General features: G+C 41.3%; 1 long non-coding RNA gene across 1 annotated transcript in view; it reads left to right on the top strand.

Annotated features, from left to right (window-relative positions):
* The window catches only part of LOC138752297 (uncharacterized), a 32289-nt gene extending 16790 nt beyond the window's left edge, over window positions 1-15499 (top strand). Inside the window, exons 3-4 of the long non-coding RNA XR_011350502.1 lie at window positions 2424-2555; window positions 15181-15499. This is a non-coding gene — a long non-coding RNA (uncharacterized lncRNA). The remainder of the gene's footprint in view (window positions 1-2423; window positions 2556-15180) is intronic.
* Window positions 15500-16370: the final 871 nt, after the last annotated feature.

The raw sequence follows: 16370 nt of genomic DNA, 5'->3' as shown, positions 1-16370 counted from the left end.
CAGCTGCCCAAATATCAGCAATGAAAAGAAAAATCCAATTAAGGTTTCATCAGATGAGCTGAAAACAAAGTTTTGACTGAGATGGTGATAGGTGACAGTAGATTCATTGGGAATTATCATCCAAAATCGTACAGATACAAAAATGGAAGATATAAAATGTTAACTGCAGCAAAAGAAGGGAAAGATGAAATGGAACTACAGACCATGAATAGAAAGAAAAATGCTTGAATGTGTTATTGAGGAAGTTGTAACTGGACAGCATAGGCTTCTGAAAGGACAATCAAGGCTAACAAACATGTTTGAATTTGTGAGGTTGCACGAAAAGAATGGTTGAGGGTAATTCAGTTGACATCATGCATTTAAACTTCCAAGAAATCATTCAATTAGATACCATGCAAGATTTTATCAAACTTAATGACAAATTTCACTCGACTGAAGATTGATTTACAGATAAAAAAAGCTAAGATTAAGATTGATTAATGGACATAATGCAAAAATTCAGAATAAACCATTTTTGGGGGTGGAATTCTGTCATCGCTGGACTGTTCATGACCTATATTGGCAATGCTGATGAGGAAACAAGTATTGGATCCATAATTACTGATGCTACGAAGTAGGCTGGCAATATGAATTGTGAGAAGGACCAGAGAAGCTTCAAATGGTTATAGGCAAACTGTGTGGAATTACCAAGGACATAGCAGATGAAATATAATGTGGGAAGAATGTGAAGTCATCACTTTTGTAGAAAAATTGTGAAGTAGGTTATTTTTTAAAGGTGAGGGTTTAAAAAGAATTGGTGTTCAGTGGGAGCTGGACATCCTACATGAACCATTGAAATTTAGCATGAAGGTACATCCAACAATGTGGAAGGTAATACTGTTTTGCATTTTATTCCTCTAGGACTTGTATGTAATAAAATATCCTATATGAATTGGATGGAGTTTTATTGTCCTCAAATATTCTGCACAGATTTGGTCTCTACGTATGGAAGAGTATGCATTGCATGATAGAGCAAAATGCAACATTAGTTCACCAGACTGACCGCTGAAAGGGAGAATTGTCTTGTGAGGAGAGATTAGAGAGGCTGAGCCTAAATAATCTAGAATGAGAGGGCATTCCATTGAAACCAGGTTAATACAGAGAAGGTATTTCTTCTTGTCCAGGGATTCAAGAACCAGCAGTCACAGTAACATATTAACGGATCAGCAATTTAGGACTATGATGAGGAGAATGCTTTTGGCCCCAGTAAACAGAAAATCTTAAAATTCTATATACAAAGGGGCTATAGTGGTTCAATTGCTCAGTTGGTGATGAAGTTTTTTTTTCACAAAAAATAACCATGAAACCTGAAATATGACAGGTAAAATATATGTTTGGATCAAGAATGTAAAGTAAACACTGGTTCAGAAGAAACTTTTTTTTTCCTTTGGTTGAAGAATGTGTTTGTCAGCTTTATCGTAATTAACAGGTGCATTTTATTACTTAAGAATAAAATATTCTGTATTCTTTTTTAAAAACATTTTCATTCATCCTGATTAATCTCAGATTAAATGGTGAGAACAACAGTTTGTCTATTTAATGAATGAATTATAGTTTAAGAGAAATACTGGGAATGGTTGGAATGAAAATTTTAAAAAAGGGAAAAGGGTTAGATTAAGAAAAGAAAAACAAATATGAGATATTTAAAGAGTGTAATTGAAACAACCTTGAAAAAAAATGCTGAATTACAAACAAGTATAAAAGGACTTGCTGGCAGTGGCAACAGTCATATCTGGAGATGGTGAGGTTCCAGCATAGTGAAACTTCAATTCAGCATGACATGTTCGCCAAGCAACAAATACGGCATGCAATGGGCAGAGCTAGGCTCTGCAATCCTGTCACATCTGGCCATGAATGGTGATGGTCAAGGCTAAGAGGAGGCTCCATTACCATCCCCACCCTTAACTATGACAGGGCCCAGTACATGATGCAAAGAAAAAGGCTGAAGCTTTCATGACTATGTTTAGCTAGATATTTCGAATAGATTATGCTGAAGGGTTGGAAATGTTTCCTTCTGAGACGTGCACTGTCAGAGGCACCAGTATTCACTTAATTTGATTTAAGAAATGGCTCAGAGAACAAGATATAGCAAAGGCGTTGGGAACAGACAACATCCCAGTTATACTATTATGGAGATGCACCAGAACTGGCTGAGACTCCAGCTAATCAATTGCAGTCCTGGTGTAATACAGGTATCAATTGAAAATATGGAAAATTACACAGATACAGTATGTTCTCTTGTTAAATCCAGTCCATTTGGTTACCATCCAATCAGTTATCTCTCAGCCCTCAACATGATGATAGTATCTAATATCAACAGTGCAATCAAGTGGCAATTTCTAATGATTACATCTACTCACTGATGCCTATTTTGATTTCACCAGGACCACTTGGCTACAGCCTTGATCCGAACACAAACAACGAGCTGAGCCCTGAGCAGAGATTGAAGTGGGTGTCTTGACATCAAGTGTGACATCAAGGCACTCTGATAAAACGGAAGCCTAGAGACATCAAAGGTAAAACATTCCAGTGGTTTGAATCATATAGTACTCAAAGGAAGGTGGTCGTGGTGTTAAAGGTCAACCATTTCAACTTAATTACAGGAGTTCATTGGGACTAAGTCCTGGGCTCAATCATCATCTTATCCTTCCATCATAAGGTCAGAAATTTGTATGGAGACACACTGGGAACTGCTAGTGCAGGAATCTGAGGCTAAACACAATCCTTCGGAAAAACTCGGCAGGTTGAACAGCATCAGGGGAGAACGCGTTTGGTTGAAGTTTTGGGCAAAACTTTTAATTGAGCCTGTGAATGTGAATCAGAGAAGCTACTGTAAAGAGGCCAGGGTGGGAGAAGCAGAATGGGGCCCATTCTCACTCACTAAAAAGCACAATTTACAATTCAGCTGATCTGTGATGTCTCCTAATTATTTTTATGAAAGTCATGAATACTTGGGCAAAGGAACACACCCTGGTAATTGTCAGATGAAGTGTATGGACAGATACAGTAGATTGGCAGAGTTTCTGATCTCCCCTCTTCTTTGGTTCTATCCTATAACTCCCCACTAGATTCTTCTCTCCCTTCCCCTTCCCCGCCCCCCCCCACCCCTTCAGTTCCATCTGGTTTCTCTCTGTATCACCATTGTCAACTTCTCCAATCCTAACAGCCATCATCTTCTGAACATCCTCTCTACCCTGTATGATTCATTTTCTTCCACCTGACCTTGTTTGTTTCTCTCTCTCTCTCTCTCTCTCTCTCTCTCTCTCTCTCTCTCTCTGTTTTTATGACATTCAAGCAGACACTAAGAAGAGCAAGTTATATTTATGTCACAGAAGCAGCAGGCAATAACCATCTCTAACAAGAGAGAACCTAACTACCTCTCCTTGACATTCAATAGCTTCAGGGTTACTGAGTTTCCCACCATATATATCCTCAGAGTTACAATTGACCAAAAATTTAACTGGGCCAGTCCACTGCATGTCATGGCTGCAAGACCAATTTAGGGACTAGGAATTCTATGGCAAATGCCACATCTAAAAGTCACAATCAGGAGCATGAGGGAATATTCTCCATTGGCATTGATGAGACCAATTACAAAAAAAATAATTATTGACACTATCAAGGACAAAGCCACCCCATTTAACCCCATTTAATACCCTAAATACTCACTCCCTCCACCACCAATGCACACTAGCTGTAGTGTGTACCATCTACATAAATGTACTGCAGTTCCTCACCCAGGGTTCTCACACAGCACATCCAAACCCAAGACATGTCTCATACAGAAAGACAAGAATGGCAAGTGCATGGGAGCACCATGGGATTTGATCCCATGATTTAAGGATGACAAAAGCATGTGATGGATAATATATGAGGAATGTAATTAACAGAAGATGCAGGCTCCAATCCTCTTGTTTGTAATATTGCTGCTAGTCAGTCTCCTTCAACCATCAATTATATGAATATATTTTATGATGTATGTTGATAGAAATATCATTGTTTCCTCGTGTAGAATAATGGTGACTCAATTATTTAGTTAAGTGATGAGAATGAGAGACTATTTCGTAGAGAAAATCGTTGATTTTCATTGATATTGACAAAACTACGGTCATCTTTATATTGTTTCCAATTGCATGGAAACAATATTAAATTATAATTTGTCCTTAATGAAATCTCGTACATTTCAAATTCAGACAATTACTTACCAGGGTGAGTTCCTTTGCCCAAGTATTCATGACTGTCATAAAAACAATTAGGAGACATCACAGATCAGCTGAATTGTAAATTGTGCTTTTTAGTGAGTGAGAATATTTTCATGCTCAAATTGAAAGTGGATCAATTCCACTTCCTATTAATTTCAGTGGGAAGTAATGGTCTTTCAGAATTATTCAAATAGATGTTTTTGTTGTATGGATTTTATTGCATTGTTTCCTCGAGGTTTCATCAGAAATAGGCAGAATTTAAATCTATTTCAGCAAGTTCAGATCTAGGCATTCCTATTCAGTCTTCATTCAAATCCAGTTTTTTTGTTATTGAAATGTGGATAAACTCAAATGAATTTGTGTGGTCTGCAAAAATTAAGAGAGATTTAATATAGGTTTTCATAGTCCTGATAGGGTGAGATGGAGTAAATAAACAGAAACTGTTGCGGGTGGCATTGCAGTAAGGAGATGATGTTAATGAAAGGTTAAAGTATGGCAAGGGAAAAAGAATTTATTTGACACAGTGAATTTTAATTTGGAATGCACTGTCTGAAAGAACAGTGGAAGCAAATTCAAGGAAGTATTCAAAAGAGAAATGGATCAATGGGTGGGATGGTTATCGTAGCAGTTAATGCAATGTTGTTATAGCACCTGCCCACACAGTTTCAAATCTGGCACTGTCTTTATGTTCTCCCTGTGTCTAGGTGGGTTTCTTCCCACCCTTCAAAATATATGGGGGTTGTAGGTAAATTGGGTGTCACCATAGAACCATTGAACACTATAGCACAGAAAACAGGCCATTTGGTGTTTGTAGTATGTTCTGACCACAATTCCACTAGTCCAATTGACTGCTCCCATTCCATAACCCTCCAGACCTCTCCCATCCATGTATGTATCTAATTCATTGAGCCCGCATTTACCACGCCAGATGGCAGCTCATTCCATGCTCCCACCACTCTCTGAGTGAAAAACCTTCTCCTAATGTTCCCCATAGACGTTTCCCCTTTCAGATTAAAACTATGACCTCTCCCCCAATCTAAATGGAAAAAGCCTACTCATATCCATTCTGTCCAAACCTCTCATAATCTTGTAAACCTTGATCAAGTCTCCCCACCTTCTTCTTCGCTCCAAGGAATAAAACCCTAACCAGTTAATCTTTCCCTGTAACTCAACTCCTGAAGACCTGACAACATTCTAATAAATCTTTTCTCTGCACTCTTTCAAAGTTATTCATATCCTTCCTGTCATTAGCCAACCAGAACTGCACACAATATTCCAAATTTTCCCTCACCAATATCTTAAACAACTTCAACATAACATCCTAATTCCTATACTCAATACTTTTATTTATAAAGGCTAAGATGCCAAAAGGTTTTTACAACCCTGTCCACCTGTGAGGTTACCTTCAGGGAACAATGTATCTGTATTCCCAGATCTCTTTGCTCCTCCACACTCCTCAGTGCCCTACCAATTACTGTGTATGTCATACCTTGGCTTGCCCTTCCAAAATGCAACACCTCACACTTGTCTGCATTAAACTCTATCTGCCATTTTTTTTACCCATTCTCCCACTTGGTCCAGATCCCTCTGCAAGCTTTAAAAATCTTCCTCGCTGTCTACAACGCCTCATATCTTTGTGTTATCAGCAAACTTGCTGACCCAATTTACCACATTATCATCCAGATCATTGATATAGACAACAAACAACATTGGTCCCAACACCGATCCCTGAGGCATACCATTAGTCACAGGCCTCCAGTCTGAGAAGCAGCCATCCACTGCCACTCTCTGTTTTCTCCCACTCAGCCAATTTTGAATCCAGTTTACAATTTCTACATGGATACCTAGTGTCTTAATCTTCTGAACTAACTTCCCATGTGGGACCTTGACAAAGGCCTTAAGTAAAGCTCATGTAGACAACATCCACAGCCTTTCCTTCATCCACCTTCTTGATAACCTCCTCAAAAAACTCTACAAGATTCGTTAAACATGACCTACCACTCACAAACCCATGCTGACTGTCCTTAATCAGCCCATGACTGTCCAAATACCTATCTATCCAATCTCTCAGAACTCCTTCCAATAATTTGCCTATTACTGATGTCAGTCTCACCGGCCTATAATGACCTGGTTTATATTTTGTCCTTTTTAAACAACGCGCCATGAGCTCCCCTCCAATCCTCTGGCACCTCACCCATGGCTAAGGACATTTTTAATATATCTGCCAGGGCCCCTGCAATTTCTACACTAGTCTCCCTCAAGGTCCGAGGGAATATCATATCTGGCCCTGGGGACGTATCCACCTTTATTTGCTGTAAGGCAGCAATCACCATTTCCTCCTTAATCTCCTTATGTTCCATTACCCTTCTGTTTATTTCCCTTCCTTCCTTATGCATTAAGCCAGTTTCCTGAGTAAATAGTAATGCAAAAAATCTTTTAAGATCTCCCCCATTACGTGAGACTCCACACATAGATGACCACTCTGATCCTCTAGGGGACCAATTTTGTCCCTTACTATCCTTCTTCTCTTAACATAGTTTTAGAAACCCTTCAGTTTTACCTTCAGATTATCTGCCAAAGCAACCTCATAATCTTTTTGCCTTCCTGATTTCCTCCTTGAATATTCTCTTGCATTTTCTCTATTCTTCAAGTACCTCATTAACTCCTCTTTGCCTATACTTGCTATACACCTCTCTCTTCTTCTTAACCAGATTGCCAATATCCTTTGAAAACCAAGGATTCCTGTGCCTATTAACTTTGCCTTTAATCCTACCAGGAATATGCAAACGCTGCACTCTCAAAATTTCACCTGTGAAGGCCATCCACTTACTTAAAACATCCTTGCCATAAAACAACATATCTCTTCCTAGAACCTTCCTCATTTCCTCAAAATTTGCCTTTATCCAATTTAGAATGCCAACATGAGGACCAGACTTATCCTTATCCATAATTAACTTGAAGCTAATGACATTATGGTCACCAGACACAAAATGTTCACTTACACATACATCTGTCACCTGACCTATCTTGTTCCCTAATATAAGATCAAGTACTGCATCCTCTCTCATTGGTACCTCTATATATTGATTTAGAAAGCTTTCCTGAACACTTTTCACAAACTCCAAGCCATCCAACCCTTTTATAGTATGAGAGTCCCAGTCAATATGTGGAAAATTAAAATCTCCTACTATCATAACTTTCTGCTTCTTACATCAGTCTGCTATCTCTCCACAGATTTGCACCTCAACTTCTCTCTGACTATTAAGCAGTCTATAATACTACCCTATTGGTGTGGTCACATCTTTCCTGTTCCTCAATTCCACCCATATGGCCTCTGTAGGCAAACCCTCCTGGCTGTCCTGACTTTGCACAGCTGAAGTATTTTCCCTCTTTCATCCCTCCTCCTCTATCACATCTGAAGCAACAGAACCCCTGAATATTAAGATGCCAGCCCTGCCCATCCTACAATCAAGTCTTACAGAGTAATAATGTCATTATCAACCCATGCCCTAAGGTTGTCTGCCTTTCCAACAATACTCCTTGCATTAAAATAAATACACCTGAGAAAATATCTATCATGTACAAATCTTTGATTTCTGCTATACATGCAGTCCTTGCATGACATTTATCTTCCTCCTTCTCACTAACTGCTCTAACAGACTAGTTCCCCTCCCCTGCAAATTTAGTTAAACCCATCTGGATAAGACTAACAAGCCTACCCACAATTTTAATCCCCTTTCAGTTCAGATGCATTATACTTTATAATATTTAGCTATATATTATGAGAAAGAATGTATAGTCTACGCTTCCCATTGCAAAATGAAGCCAAATGATTCAGTGTTATTTGACAAAAACTATTTTGCACAGACTATTATTTATATGGACTATTAAAAAATTCCATTGATTTTTCCCCTGATACGTTTCATTATGCAAAGTATTAAATGGTGGTAAGTCTCCTGATTTTTTAAACACATGTCATTCGACACTATAGTCATAAGACAGTATTTGATATAATGTTAGATATTGGCTGCATCTTCCCATCACCAGTTTGTGTATGCACCACTCACTTGATGTGCTAACTCTTGATGGGCGATACGGTTGGCGCAACGCCTTTACAGCATCAGTGACCAGGACTGGGGTTTGAATCCTGAGCTATCTGTAAGGAATTTGTACGTTCTCCCCGTACCTGCGTGGGTTTTCCCTGGGGTTCCGGTTTCCCCCCCACTGTTCAAAAAAATGTACCAGAGGTGTAGGCTAATTGGGTGTAAAATGGCCTGTTACTGTGCTGTTTGTCTAAATTTAAAATAGAATTTAAAAATAATTTGGTCATGTAGTGCTTAATTTATAAGGTCATGTTGAAACACGAGCACTTCCCATTTTGTGCATAATCCTGTTTCAAAATGACAGCATAAATACTAGCCTTGAATGTTATTATCCAGATTTACTAAAATGTGGTTTATGCATCAAAATGAAAATTAAGGATTAGCTAGTGAGTGAAGATCTGAATTCTGATAGGTGGTGCAAAATCACCAAAGAAATATTCTGACACTGCTCTCGTTGAGTTGAAATCAACTACTCAAGAATGTTATGAAATATTTTCACTTGAAATAAAATATGGGGCGGCACAGTTAATGTTGGGGTTAGTCCAGTGTTATTACAGGTTCGAATCTGCCGCTGTCAGTAATGAATATGTATGTTTTTTCTGCATCTGTGTGGGTTTTCTCTGGGGGCACTGTTTTCCTCCTACCTTTCAAAAGCAGATGGCTCCATCCTCAACATTCATTGGAGCGACTTCATCCCTAACATCGAAGTACTCGAGATGGCAGAGGCCAACAGCATCGAATCCACGCTGCTGAAGATCCAACTGCGCTGGGTAGGTCACATCTCCAGAATGGAGGACCATCGCCTTCCCAAGATCGTGTTATATGGCGAGCTCTCCACTGGCCACCGTGACAGAGGTGCACCAAAGAAGAGGTACAAAGACTGCCTAAAGAAATCTCTTGGTGCCTGCCACATTGACCACCACCAGTGGGCTGATATCGCCTCAAACCATGCATCTTGGCGCCTCACAGTTTGGCGGGCAGCAACCTCCTTTGAAGAAGATCACAGAGCCCACCTCATTGACAAAAGACAAAGGAGGAAAACCCAACACCCAACCCCAACCAACCAATTTTCCCCTGCAACCGCTGCAACCGTGTCTGCCTGTCCTGCATCGGACTTGTCAGCCACAAACGAGCCTGCAGCTGACGTGGACATTACCCCTCCATAAATCTTCGTCCGCGAAGCCAAGCCAAAGAGAGAGAAGAAAGAGAAAGAGAAAGAGAAGATGGGATGGACTTGTGGACCAGAAGGGCCTGTTACTATACTGTATCTCTAAATTTTAAAAAAAATTAGGTTGTGTAGTGGTGCTATAGATAGATTACAACTCCAGAAGTTTCACAAACTGGCACGGGATGTCATTACATCTTGACATGGTGCACGTGATTCAGTGTTTTAAAAGAATACGCGCGCAACTAGAGTAAACGAGTTCTGATTTACCTGCAACCGTGTGTATCATTATTTTGCATTCATCAGCCATCACTTTGTTTTCAGTGGCTACAATTGGTGACCCTGACGCATCCAAAACAAACTTTTGGATCATATGGATACTGCAGCTGTTGCTGTTAAGCTATCGCCCTTCTGGATGGCAGAACCAGAGCTCTGGTTTTGACAGGCTGAGGCTCAATTTCAGCTCAGGAAGATCGAGGTGGATGCGACTCACTATTATCACCTCATCAGTACCTTGGACCAAGCCATTGCCAAGCGAGCTGGTGATGTCCTACATGATCCACTGGAAACTGGAGAGCCAAATATGACACTCTAAAAGTGCTCCTGCTGGGAATTTACGGCATGTCTCGCAGAGAGGGGGGGCCACCAGACTGTTACATATGGAGGAGTTAGGTGACCACACCACACCCGAACTAATGGACAACATGCTGTACCTGGCATCCGCCCTTGGCCAGATCTTATGCAGCTTGCTAAAAAGTGAAAATCCATTGCCATACGAAAACACCACCACAACCCTTCCCACTGGTAACTCAACACATCGACTATGTCCATGTGGATATTGTGGGACCAATTCCAGTTTCAAGAGGCTACCACTATCTCTTCACGGTGATCAAAAGGTTTACAAAATGGCCCGAGGCAGACCCCGTGGCAGATGCTTCTACTAACCTGGGTGGCTTGCTTTGGCCTACTGGTGCGCCCAGCTCTAGGCTTCACCATGCAAGTGCCTATCACCCGTAGTCCAATGGGATGGTTGAACAATTCCATTGTAACCTTAAATCAGCCTCAATGGCCTGTTTGGAAGGTTCCAAAAGGGCAGACAAATTACCTTGGGTGTTGCTCGCCATGAAGACAACTCCAACAGAGGATCTCCACACTTTGTCTGCAGAGCTTGTATACGGCACCCCTTTGGTGATCCCAGGGGAATTTATTCCACACAGATCCAGTAAAGATGAAGACCCCAAAGAGCTGCTGAGCAGACTCAGGGATACAGTAGGCAAATTATTCCCTGTACAACCATCCTCACATGAACTGAAGGACTGTGAATATGTGATCGTGCATAGGCAAACACATGGGCAGCCCTTCCAGGTGCCATACAAAGGACCATACAGGGTGATAAGACAAACGAGGTCAACCTGTGTCTTGGACATTGCCAGGCAACCTCTGTCATTCACAATTGACAGGCTCAAACCTGTCCATGTTGACAAAACTGCCCCTATTCAACATCCAGCTGTCCGACACAGGGGCTGACCTCCCAAAAAACTACCAGGTGATAGTGCCGGTTCTGGGAGGTGGGGGGGGTGGGGAGGTGTGTAGCGGTACTAAAGTACTAAAGATAGACTACTTCCAGAAGTCTAGCAAACCGGCATGGGACATCATGACATCATAACATGCTGCACGCGATTGTTGTAAAAAGAATACACACGTGACTTGAGTAAAGGAGTTCTGATTTACATGTGTGTCATTATTTTGCATTTATCAGCCAACACTGTCCTTTCAGTGGCTACAGTTGGATACTTGTGACAGGAGCTCAGTCTGTGAACTTGCACTGGACCCACCGAATGCATGTAAATTTGGGATTAAAAAAAAATTAATTTATTTTTTTTATAACATTAACGTTAAATTGAAATTTAAACTTGCTGCATGGTAAAAGGCCCTTTTGGCCCACGAGCCCGTACTGCCCAATTACACCCAACTGATCTATAACCCCAGCATGTTTTGAAGGGTGGGAGGGCACTGGACCACCTGGAAAAACCCCACGCAGACATGGGGAGAATGTACAAATTCCTTACAGATAGCACTTGATTTGAACCCCGGTTGCTGGCACTGTAACAGTGTTGCGCTAACCTCTATGCTATCCATTTGAATTACTTCAATTCACACAAAAGCACAAGAAAATAGGGGAGGAACAGACCCTCAAACCTGCCCTCCTGCTCAGCATGATCATGGCTTATCTATATTGGTCTCCCTTCCTAAACCAAATTTTCATCATCCTCATCCTTCGATTTTTTTTCAAAACTTTAGCAACCTCTATTTTAAATAATAAACTGACTTCCACAACATTCTAGCTAAAGAATTCCAGAGATTTTCTACACCCATGAACCTTGATTTTAAAAGACCAGCCCCTTATCAGGAAACTGCTTCCCCTCAATCAAGATTCTCCAATGGTGCAAGTTTCTCAACATCTCCATTGTCATGCACTCTCATGACTTTATATGTTTCAATAGTTTGGCGAGCCAATATTTGGCTCCAGTTATCCTGGTGGAACCTACAAAACTCATAGAAACTGACTTTCTTTGATTAATTTTTTTTAGTTTTGTTAACTATGACACAGAAATTGGCTGATTTGTGCATGGTGAAGAAGGTTGTCTAAAAGTATATTGGTTGGAAATTTGGGCAGAGAAATGGCCAATGTCATTTAATCTGGATAAGTGCGAGGTGCTGGATTTTGGGAGGTCAAATGTCTGGGGTAAATATCATAGTATCTTGGTGTGAAAGTCCATAGCTCACTGATAGTGACAACTCAAGTTGATAGAGTGATAAAGAAAGCAACTATTTATTGTCATGTAACAAAACAGGAATGTAATGTTACATGAAATTACCTTCAGTCTACCATAAGGCAGATATTGCCTGGCACTCCTTGTAATTAGAGAAAGAGGGAGAGAGAAACAAAAGAAAGTCCCTGCAGAGTCACTACTTCATCCTGCTGCACAAGATTCCAGTTCAGTTCAAATCATCAGAAACTCCAACCCAGATCCAAACTTCTGACTCGATGAGGAAGCCTTTAGTGCCCAGGGGCCTTCTTGCCCTAAGCACCCTCTCAAATCTCCATTCCGATATCTAGTTCTCATGAGTCAGTGTCCAGCAGCCCGCAACCTATATGGGTACCTTCCCCGCAAGTTGACAATAGCTTGCCGCTTATGTAGGACCTTCAGCCTCAGAACTCCTCAGTGGTCTGCCATCATGGTCACTGTTCCTAGCATGTCTCCTCTCTGCTTCTCCTTCTTAATGTGGTGGGGGGGGGGTGGGGGAGTCCTTCCCTTCATTACTGGTGTCTTGCACTAACCTGCCGCTCTCTTGCAGTCTGCAACACCTCATGACTGAACACAGGTGCACAGAATCTTGAGCACAGACCCTGCAGTTGCAGGATTTTAAATAAAGCACCATTGCCTCTATAATTGGCCAATTAAAACCTGTACGGAGCCTTCAGAGAAAGACTGGGCAGTAGGACCACACAAGGGAGCGCTACATCTCCGTTTCCTGCTCTTCCCAAGTCCAAACCAGTTGCAGCACTGCCATTCTTTTTGGTGCTTTCCTGACTTTTGCTCCTACCTTGATGAAGGGCTCAGGCCTGAAATATTGGATATGTATTTACCACATAAAGAATGCTCTATGATTGGAGTTTCTCCAGCATTTTATTTTGTGCAAAAGGCATACTACGGCTTGTTTTCAATGACACACATTGAATATAAGATAGGAAGTCTTGTCTGAATTGTATAATATTTTGGTTGTGTGACATTTTGAGTATTGTGTGCAGTTCTCATCACCACATTATAGGAAGAATGTGAAGGCTTTGGCAACGTGCAGAAGATGATCACCAGGATGTGGCTTGGATTGGAGAGTATTAGCAACAATTAAAAGTTGGACAAACTTGGATTTTTCCTTCAGTTGTGTCAAACGTTTAGAGTGACCTGATAGAAGTATATAACATTAAAAGAGACAAATCTTTTACACTAAAAACCCATATTAATTCCCTATACGTGAACTGTCTCTGAAAGCTGGCTTGCTTGTTCACACAGGACAGAAGAAAGTAAGTCCTTTTACATAGCAAGCTGGCAAAAGAGGCAGGATTTCACATTCCTTCCCCATTTGGACCCAGCAACACAGTTCACCCTTTTACACTTTCCCCACTTCACCTCTGATATACCTCTTTTGGCAGATAATTGACAGGTCCGAAATGATCCCCCAATCCACCTTCATCACATTTATACAGGTAGATGAGGTGTATTAAAGGTGGATTAGTATCAGAGTGAAAAGGAAATCAATAAGGTAGATAGCCAGAGCCTTTTTCCCCCAGGTAAAAGTGTCAAGTACAAGTTGAATCAGATTCAGAGTCAGAATTTATTGTCAAGAATATGTTAAGAAATTCATTGTTTTGCAGCAACTTTTATATAAACCACCTTGAAAAATAAATAAAAAATAGTGCAAGAAAAAGTCAAGGTCAGGTAGTGTCTTTGGATCAGTGTTCATTAGAGAATCTGATGGCAGAGGGAAAGATGTTGTCCTTGTGCCAAGGAGAGGTCGTCTTCAGGCTCCTGTACTTTTTCCCCGAGGGTAGCAGAATAAAGAGGGCATGGTCTGGGTGGTGGGTGTCCTTGAGGATTAAGGCTGCTTTCTTAAGACACCGCCCTCTTGTAATTGTCCTCAGTGGAGTGAAGACTGGTGCCCGTGATATGTCAGGCTGAGTTATTTTCTTGTCCTGAGCTTTGGCACCTTCATACCAGATAGTGATGCAACCAGCCAGAATGCTCTCCATCTGTAAAGGTTTTCTTAAGTCTTCGGTGACATACTGAATCTTCTCAAACTCCTCACAAAATACAGCCACTGGCAAGCCTTATTCATAATTGCATCGACATGGAGGCTCCAGGACAGATCCTCAGATATATTCACATCCAGGAATTAGAAATTCTTGACCTTTTCTGAGCCCTCAATGAGGACTGGAACATGTTCTCCTGACTCCTCCTGAAGTCCACAATCATCTCCTTGGTTATGATATGTTGAATGTATGGTTGTTGGATGACACCACTCAACTCGCTGATCTACCTTCCTACTGTACGCTTCTTAATTGCCATTTTTGATTCTGTCAACAACTGTGGTAAATTTGTAAATAACATTTGGATTGTGCCTGGCCACACAGTCATAGGTGCAGTGTGAGTAGAGCAGTGGGCTAAGCACACATCCTTGAAGACCACTTGTGTTGATTGTCAGTGACAAGGAGATGTTGATTCTAATTTGTACAGACTGTGGTTTTCCGATGAGCAAGTAAAGGATCCAGCTGGAGAGGGGAGTGGAGAGGCTCAGGGTTTGGAACTTTTTAACTGGCACAGAGGGAAAAATGGAGTTGACGGCTGAGCTGTAGTCGATGAACAGCATCTGTATGAGTTGCTGTTGTCTAGCTGATCTAGAGTTGAGTGATGTGTGTGGAGGAAATGTGGCCTCCCGGCCTGTCTGAAATGTCACATCACTTTCCAATCAAGGTGGGACTTAGGCCACCCTTTAGTGCACACCTTGCCTTTGGCTAATTTAAATCACCTAGGGTCATTATTGGCTAGAAGCAAATATTAGCACTATGTATAACACCAACTCACAGCAAAATTTCTCTCTCTGGTTTCAGGTCCAAGCCCTTGACATCGCTCCATGTCAGATCACGACTCTGGACATCACTGGAAATGTCATGGGTAAGGTATGCACTACACTGAAGCTGAGCTGCAGTATTGCGATAGATCAATACTTTCGGAGAGCCACACCTCCAATGGTACAGGGAACCGGGTGTGTGTAAGAGTGTCTGTTTGTAGTGTGTGTACTTACTCAAGTATGTGAGCATGTCGAGTATAGATTCACTATTGTCAGTGTCCAATCTAGGTCTGACATGAATGTCTATATTGTTGGTTAAGTGTAATAATAATTGAGAACCATTTAACATTCTCCCGTTTGTCTCCCATTTGTTAATTAAAGTTACATATGATTATAACACTTGTGTTCAGACTCATCTCTCTGTGAACGCACTGAACCTGATACCTTTCCCAATGTGACAATTGGCACTGTGAACAGGGTTTAAAGAATTTCGGTGGGAATTTACAACTTCTGTTTTCGCTGGGTTTCTGTTGTAGGGCTGTGTTCTTAGCTTCCTGCTCTACTCACTTTGGACCTACAACTGTGTAGCTCAGTTCAATAACATCAACTACACATTTGCTGACATTATCATGGTAGTAGGTTGTATAAAGGAAGGGGATGAGTCAGCATGCAGGAGGGGGATAGAAAACTTGGCTGAGTGGTGCACCAACAACAACCTTGCACTCAATGTCACTAAAACTAAGGAGCTGATTGTTGACTTCAGGGAAGAAAAGCCAGAGGTGTACAATCCAGTGATCATTGGGAGATCAAAGGTGGAGACGGTGAGTAAATTTAGGGTCTTGGAAGTCACTATCTCAGAAGATTTTTCCTGGATCTAACATACCAATGGCATTGTGGAAAAAAAAACATGTCAGTGCCTCTACTTCCTCAGAACCTTGCTGAGGTTTTGTATGACACCAGAAACCCTAGAAAATTTCTACAGTGAAAATGTGTTGTCCGGCTGCATCACAGTCTGGTTTGGAGACACCAATACTCCTGAGTGTAAAGCCGTCCAAAAGGTAGTGGGCACAGCCCAGGAGATTACAGGCAAAACTCTCCCCACTATTGAGTACATCTACAGGGAACACTGTCGTCGGAGAGCAGCAGCGATCAACAAAGACCCCCACCACCCAGCACCCGCTCTATTCTTGCTGCTGCCATCAGAAAAGAGGTATAGGTTCCACAAGACAT

Source organism: Narcine bancroftii, chromosome 1, assembly GCF_036971445.1.
Source record: "Narcine bancroftii isolate sNarBan1 chromosome 1, sNarBan1.hap1, whole genome shotgun sequence".
NCBI classification, from domain to species: Eukaryota; Metazoa; Chordata; class Chondrichthyes; order Torpediniformes; family Narcinidae; genus Narcine; species Narcine bancroftii.
This window is presented reverse-complemented; position numbering and strand designations above follow the sequence as displayed.